Here is a 12,481-nt window from a genome sequence, read left to right on the forward strand (position 1 = left end):
AACAAGCTGATGACAATGAAACATTTCTGCAGGTAATCATAGTGGGAGACAAAAGCTGGGTTTATAACTACAACATCGAGACAAAAGTTCTATCATCATATTGGATTGGCAAAGGATCTCCATCCCCCAAGAAAACACATCAGTCTCAAATGAATGTTAAAGTGATGCTCTGTTTTTTTTTTTTATTTTTTTTTTTTATTTTAATGGAATATTGCATTTTGAATTCATGTCTCAAGGTGAAACAAGTGAACTATGTGTACTATCAAGGCGTTTTTATGTGAAAAAATCCACAAAAAATGACCACAGTTGTAGCAAGATAACTCATGGTTTCTTCATCACGACCATGCACCTGCACACTTGGCTATTTATCAGTTTTTTGTCAAAAATCAAATGACTGTCCTCCCTCAGCATCCCTACTCGTCAGACCTAGCTTCGTGCAGTTTTTTCCTATTTCCAAAATTAAAATCAGTGTAGAAAGTACATCATTTTGAGACTATTGATGATATTAAATCATCAATAAAATGGACATGATTCATCATGCCCATGATGAATTTCATCATGGACATTAAAAGCCATTTCAAATGGATTTGCAAAGCAATCCAGGATTGCTTTGCAAAGTGGAAACACTGCTGGGAAAAGTTTATGAATAGGAGAGGGGGTACTGTGAAGGGGACAAGGCCAATAATCTGTAAAATTAATAATAAAGCTTAAAAAAAAAAATAAAACCCAAAAGATTGTTCAGTTATTTTCTGAACAGACCTCGTAATGAATATTTAAACCCAGTAAGTTTTGAATGAATAGAATGTATCATATGGATTGATAAAATAATGAACTTAAAGTAATTTTGTTTTTTTTTAGATGGAAAAAATATACATCGTTCACTCAGCTAAGTCACAGATGCATGAAATTTGTGAATAGTTTTTTTTTAAACAGGAAAAAATTATCACCATGCATAAACAAGTTTAGAGAACGTTACAGTATCATTAAGCATATCTTATGCTTTAGACCTAGAGGTCTTTTTATACTTTTAATAAAAATGAACAATATCTACTCATTTTATATCTAGCAGTTGACATTTTTATCAATAAGTTTATTCTTATCACAGAGCGCAGGTTGTGGTAGCCGTGGAACTGGAAGAGCATATTATGTACGGTGTCTACATTAGCCCTAATGTGTCCATTGAAGAGTACCAACACCGGATGACACAGTTGCAACGCTTGGTTATGCAGTCCCCCAAGAGAGCTATTATTTTGGGGGACTTCAACTGTAGGACAGTGGCGGCGGGCGCTGGGACCACGAATAACAGAGGAAGTGTCCTGGAGGACTTCCTTGCAGCTACCGATACCACATGCCTAAACGACGGAACTCCGACTTATCGAGCGAGGGGCCATAGATCAATCCTCGATCTGGTGATCGTGGATGGGAGAATGGTCACTGATGGAACCGAGTTCCTAGTTTTGGAAGAGGAGACCGGGAGTGATCACCTTGCGGTCTCCTTGATAATACACGTCTGTTCGGCGACCCCTGCTGTACGGAACCCGGCAAGAAGACTCACTAGCAGACAGGTGAACATAATTGTGGAGAGAGCGGCATGCAAAATCTCCGACGGCAGAAGGTTGGATCCGGAGGTCCTCCAAGAAATAATCTCAAACGAAATTTCCAGCATACCGGAAACGGAGCATAGATACCACCCTGTGTACTGCTGGAACCAGGAGATCGCCGAACAAAGAATCATACTTCAGCGAAATAAACGAACGGCCCAAAGATTACGAGCTAGACAGGGATCTGAGGCTCAGATTGTACAAACTATGGAGGCCTATAGGACGGCTCGGAAAACGTTGAACTACCTGATTAAGAACGCCAAGAGGTCTAAGTGGAGGGAACTGTGTGGTGAGCTCGATGCTGACCCGTGGGGGCGAGCCTTCCAAATAGTAATGAAGCGATTGGGGAGGCGAGTGCCTGCGCTGAATGAGGACGAAGCGGCGCGCCAGATGTCCGTACTTTTCCCACGGGAGGAGGAGATAAGACGGGAGGCAGTCTTGTGCGAACGTGGCAGGTTCCCACAGGATGAGGTGATTGCCGCAATTAACAAGTTAAATAACAAGAAGAGTCCGGGCCCAGATGGAGTTCCGGCAGCGGTCATTAAAGGCCTAGCTAGAATAGTACCGTGGAAGATGACGGACATTTTGAGTTATGGGCTGCAACACCGCACTTTCCCTCAATGCTGGAAGGAGGCCAGAACGGTTTTTCTTCCCAAACCGAATACAAACCCAGGCGTTTGCGAGTACCGTCCTATCAGCCTCATAAATAATATGGGTAAGGCTGCTGAGAGACTTCTTGCTACCAGGATCCAAGAGGAGCTGGACCTAAGCGGAAGCCTACATTTGGAGCAATATGAATTCCGTAAGGGCCGTTCGACACTGGATGCGATAAACAGGGTGGTTAGCTGGGCGGCGGAGGTACGGAGCGGTACTTGGAGGACCAGAAGGATCCCATTGATGGTCCAGTTAGATATCAAAAATGCGTTTGGCTCGGTACCGTGGACGGCCATTGTAGCGGCGCTCAGAGAAATGAATGTTAGTGACCACTTGCTAAACCAGGTTGACTGCTACCTGTCTGATAGATGGACGGAGGTTCGCACTTTGGAGGGGGTGGTGAGATTTCCGGTCTTCGGTGGAGTTCCGCAGGGGTCTGTGTTAGGCCCCTTGCTATGGAACATCTTTTACGACCGGGTGCTCCGGTTGCCTTATCTGGAAGGAGTCAGCGTAGTCACACGCTGACGACATTGCACTATTGGTGGAAGATAAGGAAATTGGTGATGCAGAGGATAAAGCAAATCGCTCCCTCCAACTCATAGACAACCGGCTAATAAACAACAACATGGAGGTGTCCCCGGCAAAAAGCAAGTGTATCCTCTTCACGGGTAGGAGAAGACTGCGCGGCGTTCGGGTCGTGATCTGTGGAGAGGTTATAACTGAGGTCAAGGATACAAAATACCTAGGCGGGACAATAGATAAAAGTCTCAAGTTTGGTGGGTATATAGAAAATGTGTACAAAAAAGTAGGGCTCACCATAAAAGCCATCAGGAGATTATTCGTGGAACACACAGTACCGAGGGCCTCCAAACGGAAACTGATTGCATCGGCGGCGTTATACGCGGCGCCGGTTTTGGGCTAATGCAATCAGGATACAAAGAAACAAGGATAAACTGCGAAGAATGCACAGAACGGCATTGTTGGGAGTGGTGGCAGGGTATCGTACTCTGTCATATGAAGCTATATGTGTGCTTGCGTCGGTCCCGCCGATAGACTTCAGATCAAGAGCAGGAAAGCGGAAGGGTGTCGTAGAGCTAAGACCGAGGCGATGACCCGACAGTGGTAGAAGGAAGTATGGGCAGAGACTAACGCTCTGCGGCCTGGACCAGAAGGTTAATAAGTGATTTGGACGCATGGCTGGATCGCCAACATGGCGAGGTGAACTTTTACATAACACATAATGATGTCGGGTCATGGATGTTTTGGTTACTATTTAAAAAGATTCGGCAAGAGAGACACACCCAACTGCGACTACTCCCAGGAGGTGGACGACGCAGAGCATACGATGTTCGAATGCCGAACATCGGCACAAAACAGACAATTCATAGCAGTCAATAACCTGAACGCGAATAACATAGTAGAGTGGTCGCTAAGGAGCGAACTGGAACGTTTTTAACAATTTCGCCGGTACGGTTCTTCGCACTAAGGAAGAGGAGGCGTGACGAAGGAATCGTTAGGTTCAATCGTAAATAGGGATAGGTGGACAGCCCCGTCTCTGAGAGCCTGTATGCCCTGGCGTGCAGGTTTCGGTGAGGGGACGGGGACTCCGGGGAGATTTCGCGGGGATAAAATTAAAAGACCTAGACCCGACCGGCGTGGCTGGTTTTGGGGGTGCGCGCGCTCCTTGTGCTGGTCGCGCCGGTTTGAGGCAAATGGCATAAAGACCGAGACCCGGTTTCTGTCGGCGGGGGTGGAGAACGGCATAGCCGGGCTTTGCCGTCGGCGGGAATTAGAGGCAAACAAGAAAAGATCTAGTACCGGGGCGGTTGACCTGCCGTGCCGGGTGTAAAACCGGTGGGCGGGAAGACCGCCTTAGAGTCAAAAGACAAGTCTCTGGGGGCCGAGTATACTTAATTGGATGTCCGGTCCAGGGATGTAGGGGAAAAAAAAAGAAGAAAAAAAGTTTATTCTGTTGAAATAATAAACTGTAGTTTTTTATTAAATAAAAGACCTTATATGCCTTATGACCTTATATTATAACCTTATATGCTGAAAACTACCATGTTAATATATCACCCGCTCACTGAAACTTATTCAGAAATGAATTTTTTTGTCTCAACAATATAATAAACAATTACTGGAAGCACTATTTTAATTTAAAAATCAGTTCATAATATTTTCAATCATTGAATACAGTTAGATAATTCACTTATTATAATCAGTAAGTGCCTGACTTTAATTAACCTACTGGTCATGAAGGTCTGTAAGTGACGCCTTACAGCTGTTATGTGATCAGGTACTACTTTGTATATTATTATTGTTATTATGTTGCAATTCATTAGAATCTAGTCTGCTGAATAGATTCTGTTGAATTTATTCAACAGAATAAATTCAAACAATTTAAATTGTTATGGAAGGCTGAACCGAAGATTCATGCAAAATAGTTTTGTAATAATTAAAAATACTACAAATTATTGTTGACGTAATTTTAAATGAAATTGGAACAAAAATATTTTTCTACTTCAGTTATTTGTTTTGCTCATGTTTACCCTAAAATTCAGACTGCGGTCAAGGCCTTCTTTTTTAGAATCTATTTAATTTCTATTTTGATCCTGTTATAAGTTATTTATATGTGATTCAAATAGTTACATTTAAATTTACTATTTAAAAAATAATAATAATCACCTAGTAAGATAAAAATATTAGTATTTATAAATAGTGATGGAGAATATTTATGTATGAGTAGAAAGATTTTATGAAGTCAGAATAGTATATAGGGTTTATAATATGCATTATAATGCAGCTCTGGGGTGAGTTAGTAATATGATTTGGAAATTCACAGAATATATAGCTTAATTTTTATTTAATCAGGATCTTAGGTAGTTGTGTCCTCCTATATTAGTGAAGTAACAATTTTCATATACGACTAGCTAAGCTGAAAATAAAGATTCACCAAACTAAAAATTTGTGGTAATTGAAGCCAATTAATGATGACCAGAATTCAAAATGAAAGAACTGATTGCATTACTATTTAATTGGTTTGACTAAACCTAATCTCTGACTATCCATCACTGTACCTTACTATTATAGTTCATTAATAAAAATTATTTAATTTGAATAATGATATTGGGGTTTAGGGTGTAAATAGATTCCCAATGGTGTTAAAAAACAGTAAAACATTATTCCTGCTTGTTTAATGTCAGCATATTCAGTAACAACCCATATTTTATACATGCATTATCATTAAATTATACCTATTAATTCCATTCATAAAAATGAGTTTTACTCATTATATAGATAATTAATTTATGTAAATATAAAACAGTTAGATCTTGTTATCAGACCCAGTTAGGCATTAAAGTTGCACTCCTAGTTTTTCACTTTCATAAAGCTGATTCCAGAAAATAAAATTACACTAACTATTTTTCAGTTGACATACTTGTATTACTGTTGTTTAACAACCAAATAAGAATCATTTTATTTACATTTATTTCACAGTACTACATCTTATACTAATATACAATCTATTTATGTACATAATATGTTTTTTGCTGATATATTAATCCATAGAAATCTGAACAGTAAAAATATTCTTTTAATGGTGAATAATTTAATGATCACAGCAAGACTATAGACAAGACTGTTAAAATTTATTTATTTTTGAAAACATTTGAGTTTTATATCATAAACTTAAATTAAAAATACGAGGTGCGACAATAAAGTAATGAGACTGATGTGAAAAAAATGTTGCTTACCGTTTTAGTCATGTTTAGTGTTGTCTCCTTCAAAGTAGTTCCCCTCTGATTGCACACACTTATTCCAGCGCTTCTGCCATTGATGGTAACATTTCTGGAACTCATCTTCTGTAATATCCTCCAAGACCCACATCACAGCTTTTTGGACATCTTGTGTTGTTTGAAAATGGTGTCCCTTGACCGCCATTTTGACTCTTGGAAATAGAAAAAAGTCGCACCAAGCGATATCTGGTGAATACTGTGGTAGTACTGAAATTTGTTTTGAGGTTAAAAATTGCTGTACTGACAGAGCAGTATGGGATAGTGCATTATCGTGATGCAGAATCCAATTATCAGCTATGTTGGCACGGACACGAACAACTCGTTTATGAAGTCTTTCTAAAATTTCTTTGTAGAAATATTGGTTAACTGTTTGTCCAGGAGGCACCCACTCTTTATGAACAATTCCCTTGGAAATGAAGAAGCACACAAGCATGCATGCATTTCACTTTTGACTTTGACATGCGAGCTTTTTTTGGTCTGTGTGATCCCTTTGAGCACCATTGCGAACTTTGGTGTTTTGTTTCTGGATCGTATTGAAAAAGCAAACCTTCATCACCAGTGATAACACGACTCAACAAATCAGAATTGATTTCCGTTTGCTCTAACAGATTGGCTGCCACATTTTTCCGTGTTTCTCGCTGTTGTTGTGCGAGATTTTTGGGGACCATTTTTGCACAAATCTTTCTCATACCAAGATCTTCAGTTAATATTAGACGAACCGTTTCTCGATTGATGTTGAGTTCTTTTGCAATCATTTTCACGGATAATCTTCGATCAGATCGTAAGATTTCACGCACCCTGGTCAAGTTGACATCTGTCCGTGAGGTTGATGGTCGTCCACTGCGGTCTTCATCTTCAACATTCGTTCTGCCTTCACTAAAAATTTTATGCCACCGAAAAACTTGAGCTCTTGACATAACCTCCTCTCCAAAAGCCTTCTGAAGCTTACCATAAGTTGTCGTCGCATTTTCACCCAATTTAAAGCAAAAAGAAATGGCATACCGTTGCGTAATATTTTGCGGTTTCATTTCTGTGACAAGAGACACAAACGCGTATTCACTTATTACAGCACAACTCACGACTGAGCAGTTGCATCAATGTGCCGCTTGGACTAGAAGTAGCTTATAGACCAAGGTCAAAGATGGTGTGCCTATGCAAGCTGCAGGGTTGCCACATCTTGCAAAGAAAAATCAGTCTCATTACTTTATTGTTGCACCTCGTATAATATTAAAACAACCATCATAACCTTTTGAAATAATTTTTTCTGGATGTTTGGTATCTTGGAGGTTTTCCCCGTTTTAGCATTCCGATATTAATTAAATGTCAGATTTAATGTCAGTAAGGATCGAATATTTCAAAAACTACTACTTAGTTATGGACTTGAAATTTATATACAACCTTACTATTGATACAATTTAACTAGTGTACTAGTTTGGTTGAATAAAGTTTATAAATTTATAAAAAAAAAAATTTACATATTAATTTTTACATAAAAAAGCAACCATTTAATTTTTTTTTTCTATCAGTTTTCATTTTATGTTGGTAATAATAGTACATGCGTTTAATATAATGGTGGTACACATATACAAAAATTTTCAAGTTAATTTCTTCCCCCATTCTTGAGAAAAGTGTTCCTAAAGTTTAAAAAAAAATCATATTTTTGGTAAAAGAGCATTAATGATAGCATTTATTGAAAACTGTACTTACTAGGCTCTAAAATCTCCCAGGGCAGTAGTCACATTTTTCTGTACCTTGCCTTTTTCTTCTGTAGTAATCTTTTTACAACTCTCCTTTTTTTGTACACTTCTTTTGCAGATTTTTCAATCCTTTTTCTGTCTATATCTTTTAAATTGTCTTATCATAAATTTCCCGAGCTTAATTTGTAATCTTTGTAAATCAATAGATTTAAAAATGGAATATCATTAAAACAAATAGCAGCATCTGTTACACCAAGGTGAATGGTTTTGAGTCGTACAAATGTTTTTTGTACCCTTTGCCATCTGCATTAATGCTTTTGTTCAGGTTTTGAGTCTTGCTATGTAAACAGCTTTTCAGTAGTTCTGATCATGTTAAGATTGTATACATAGGCTTAATAGCTGTTATTATTGCTTTAGGTAATGAATGTCTGTGGGTGTACTACAATTACATCCTTCAAACTTACTTATAATAGATACAATTAATTTTCATTAATGTAGCATGTAACCATTAATTTTGATTGGAAGCATTTCTAACTGATAAATCAGTATCGGTATATAATCAGGAAGAGGGGTAATAATTTCTGTTATCGTGTTTTTTCTGGAATATTATTTTTAATTCCTTTGTTATGATGTCTGGAGACATTGAGAGATAATATTATAAACTGAAAGGAAATTTTTCACTCCCCTCAATTATTTTTCTTCACTTATGAGAATTTATGCGATTGTGAGCTTGTTTTTACATTAATGTGATTTATAAAATGGAAAGTATTGGGACAACATTAAAATTTCAGCTTAAAGGTGAGTTGATTCAAATAGGCAGGATTGTAAAAAAAATTAAATATCACTTTAAGTTTATGATGATGATGTTGATAATTTAGTAGTTTGCCTAGTTCAAATACCAAATTAAATTTGATTAAAACATAATTAATCATAACTGAACTTAAAAAAAAATAACATGAATTTCAACAGTTTATTAAATTATCTAGTAAATTTATTTATTGCAGCATTCAGTCAAAGATTTTTGATGGCAGTAATTTTAAAAATTTAACTCATTTTCATCATTATTAAATGTTTTCATATCCTAAGTTGACAAGCAAGAATAGCTTGCTCTTTTAATTACTCTTATTGCATCAATATCATATTCTGGCTTTACTTAAACGTGATTCCATATAATGTATGGTTTTTTAAATTTTAGAAGACAGTTAGACATTCGATGATAAGAATTAATCTTTTCCCAACTTTCTCATCATTTGCAAAGCTTAAGCTTCAGTAATTAAACCTAAGATATGAATACTTTTTGCTCGTGCACTTATGAACCACGTGGAGTATTATCAAAAATTATTAGTTACTTTGCCCTGTTTTCCCATGCATTCAGTTACAGATTATGTTATCTTTATTTATTATATATCATATATTTGAATTTATATCATAAATATAATGATCAACAGTTTAATAAGAAATTTTTAATTGTTATAATTCTCTACTTTTTTCAATTAAAATAAGAATGTTATATTTATGCTGGGCACGTTATCAAAAATTAAAACTAAAATATTTGCAGACTAATAAAATTGTATTTGATAAAACAAATAAAAACACAAGATAAATTTTTTCTTTGTTCTTGCAATGATGATTAGCACGATATTAATTTAAAATTTTAACTGATTAATGTTTAATCAAATTTGTAATGAAACTTTTCAAAAAGTTTACATCCAAATGTTGGAATTTGCCTTTCTGACCATCCTTTTAGGTAAGTGGGTACCACTTTATTCTCCCAAATCAGTGGGAATTTGAAAGTATTTGCAGAGATATTATAATAATCTAACCAAACTTAACCTACGCTCGCTAGTCAAGGTTAGCGAGCAAAGTGAGCATAGGTTAAATTTGGTTTTTACATGGATTTGAATACTAGATCGTGGATACCGGTGTTCTTTAGTGGTTGGGTTTCAATTAACCACACATCTCAGGAACGGTCGAACTGAGAATGTACAAGACTACACTTCATTTACACTCATACATATCATCCTCATTCATCCTCTGAAGAATTATCTAAACGGTAGTTACCGGAGGCTAAACAGGAAAAAGAAAGGTCGAAAAGGTTAAATTTGGTTAGATTATGTTTATAATTTATATTTTTAATTATAAGCAATAAATGCTTGTATTGAACCTCTCAGGTATATTTGGAAGACTCATGTTTGAATAAAATGGACGAGTAGAAATAAGAACAAAATATAAAAAAGACTAATCAAACATTGATTGTTAATTAGGAAAAATGGTCCTTTTTGGTAGAAATTTTATTTGGTTATTGTGGTATAAATGAAAAAATGCATGTTTTATTGTTATTTTTGAGAAAAAAGTGGTACCTGGTTCCTGAAAAAGTTCCATTCTCAGTACTGGTGCTGATGTTTTCACTCATGTTCAGTGAGGTTACTACTGGTTTTTTTTTTTAGGGAATATATATTAACAATGCGGTTAAAGTGAGTTTGATTTAAATTTCGTCTGTTAATTGCATGCTTTTATACATTATTATCTTTATCATTTTCAAGCGTGTCAAGATGCAGTCTTTTTACATGTATATGTGGACCATCAAGGTTGTAGAGTTTTTGGTTTTGTTATTGGTGTTTATGAGATAATTAGTAAATTTTAATATACTACACATTAGTGTTCAATGTATCTTCATGTGAAACCGCATCCCACTTGTCCAATAAAGAACTTTAGACAGTCACGAGAGTTTAGTTTATATATTTAAAATTCCTAGCCCATTTAGTTTGACAATTGTACTCCGTGTGTAATGATTTGATTTGTCTGTTATTCTGAAGACTACATAGTATCCAAATTTTTTAAATCTGTGAGCAGTTTTCTAAGTGAGCAGGTTACACGGTGGTTGAACAGCCTGTGATTATACTTCTAAAAGAAGATAGATTATTTAAAGTAGGGTGGTTTGAGGTGTTATGAATGACAGTACGTCATTCTCAGTTTGCTCTATATTTTGATCTTGAAAGTACAATTTGTTGGTTGATTTTGTGATGGTGAAGTTAAGAAGATTAATAGTTCTTTGCGTTATCTTGTGTTGCTTTGGCGTGCTTGTTGTTGTTGAGTTTGTGTGTTTTCTATGTGTTGTAGAGAAATTTCAGCTGGGATGCTAGAAGTACAAGAACCAATAGGAAGCCTATCAGAATGTGAAGTGTAATATTTGTGTTGAAATATAGAGTAAACTTTTAGAAATGTTTATGATAACTTAGATATATGTTCTTGTAATACTTTGTTATTTTTTAGTGTGTTCTTAAGAATGAAAACTATTTCTCTCTTTTACTGGGATGTTGAATGGTGCTGTGTTTAGTTATGGTATACATTGGTGTTATTTAATTTGTCTGAGATCTGTGTTGTTTTTTATGTATGTGTTTACACACACAAAGTTCACTTTACTACACAAAACTACATAGTACACTAACAGCTGACCACAAGACAAACAATGTGCAATAAAACTTATAATTCATTATTAGTTTCCAAGGATTCTACATTGTATTTCCTTTTGAGATAGCATTCCAGTACCACATTAAATATCAAAAATAATATTTTGTACTCTCTAATGATTGATTGTAGAATTCTGCTTCAGTGGAAAAAATGTAATGTGCTTTCTCAAGTGTTCCAATTAGGTTAGAAAAGAATTATCTCAAATTGACATAAAATGGACTTTTTTTATTCAAATTACTGTAATTCTAGAATATTATGTCATTTCTGTTTTACAAAGGTAAACATTTAAAAAAAATAGAAACAAAATTGAAAAGGTTTTTATTTCCAAGATAGAAAGGTTTTTACTTTTTTAAGAGATTTATACATTGTAAAAAGATTCAGAGTTTGAATTATTATTCACTTTCACAGTTTTTCTGATTTATTAAGAGGCGAGTTTAGAATGTATAATTATGGCTATTAGAATTTTGACCCAAATTTTCTTAATTTTTAAAAAATTTCATAAAATTTATGATTTTTACTTATTAATATATTTCTTTGTTTTAAGTATTAAACTTTTTTCTGAATATGAATTTGTCTTTTTTTTTTTACTAAGCAAGGAAATTTTGGAAGAATTTTTTCAGCTTTCTGTAGAGCAGTGTATAGATCTATTACGTATATAGAGTGATAAAAATAAAGAAACTATTTATTTATCTTAACTCCTTATCCTGATGTTTTGGTTTCAACAATAGATCAATTCATTTTGTTCTTTTCTTCCATCATTAGGATGGAAAAATGTTCTGAAAAGAAACACTTTTCCATCTTCCATTTTTATTTCTACAACTTCCTTCTCTAAATCCACATCTTTTGTGATTTTTCACTATCTTTTTCCCATCCACTGCTTTACTTGCTGTCAATTCTGCCCTCATTGTGTAAGAGATATAGTTTACATTAACCTCAGAAGTTTTAGATGAAATTATCTTATATGTTCAAAAAAGAAAATTGTAATTGAAATTGAAATCAGTGAGCAAATGTCACACTTCAGTTATCTGAAATGTTTCATAAGTAATGAATATGATTACAGTATGAGAGTTAAATTAAGTATCAGTTAAATGTAATACAATGTATTTTAAATATCAAAAGAGTAAGGAAAGAAACATTGGTAAAATTTTCTAGATTGATGGATGAATCAGTCAGTAGTAAGAGATGACAATGTGCAGATAGATACAAATTCTCAGATTATTTAGTTGAAATTCCTGAGTAAGATGAAGAATATATAAGGGTG

General features: G+C 35.1%; 1 protein-coding gene across 5 annotated transcripts in view; it reads left to right on the forward strand.

The window, feature by feature from the left end:
* Obsc (Obscurin) overlaps positions 1 to 12,481 on the forward strand; it is a 613,188-nt gene that overhangs the window by 388,820 nt on the left and 211,887 nt on the right. The gene's annotated exons all lie outside the window — the stretch shown is intronic.

This window comes from Lycorma delicatula, chromosome 3 (genome assembly GCF_047948215.1).
Source record: "Lycorma delicatula isolate Av1 chromosome 3, ASM4794821v1, whole genome shotgun sequence".
Taxonomy (NCBI): Eukaryota; Metazoa; Arthropoda; class Insecta; order Hemiptera; family Fulgoridae; genus Lycorma; species Lycorma delicatula.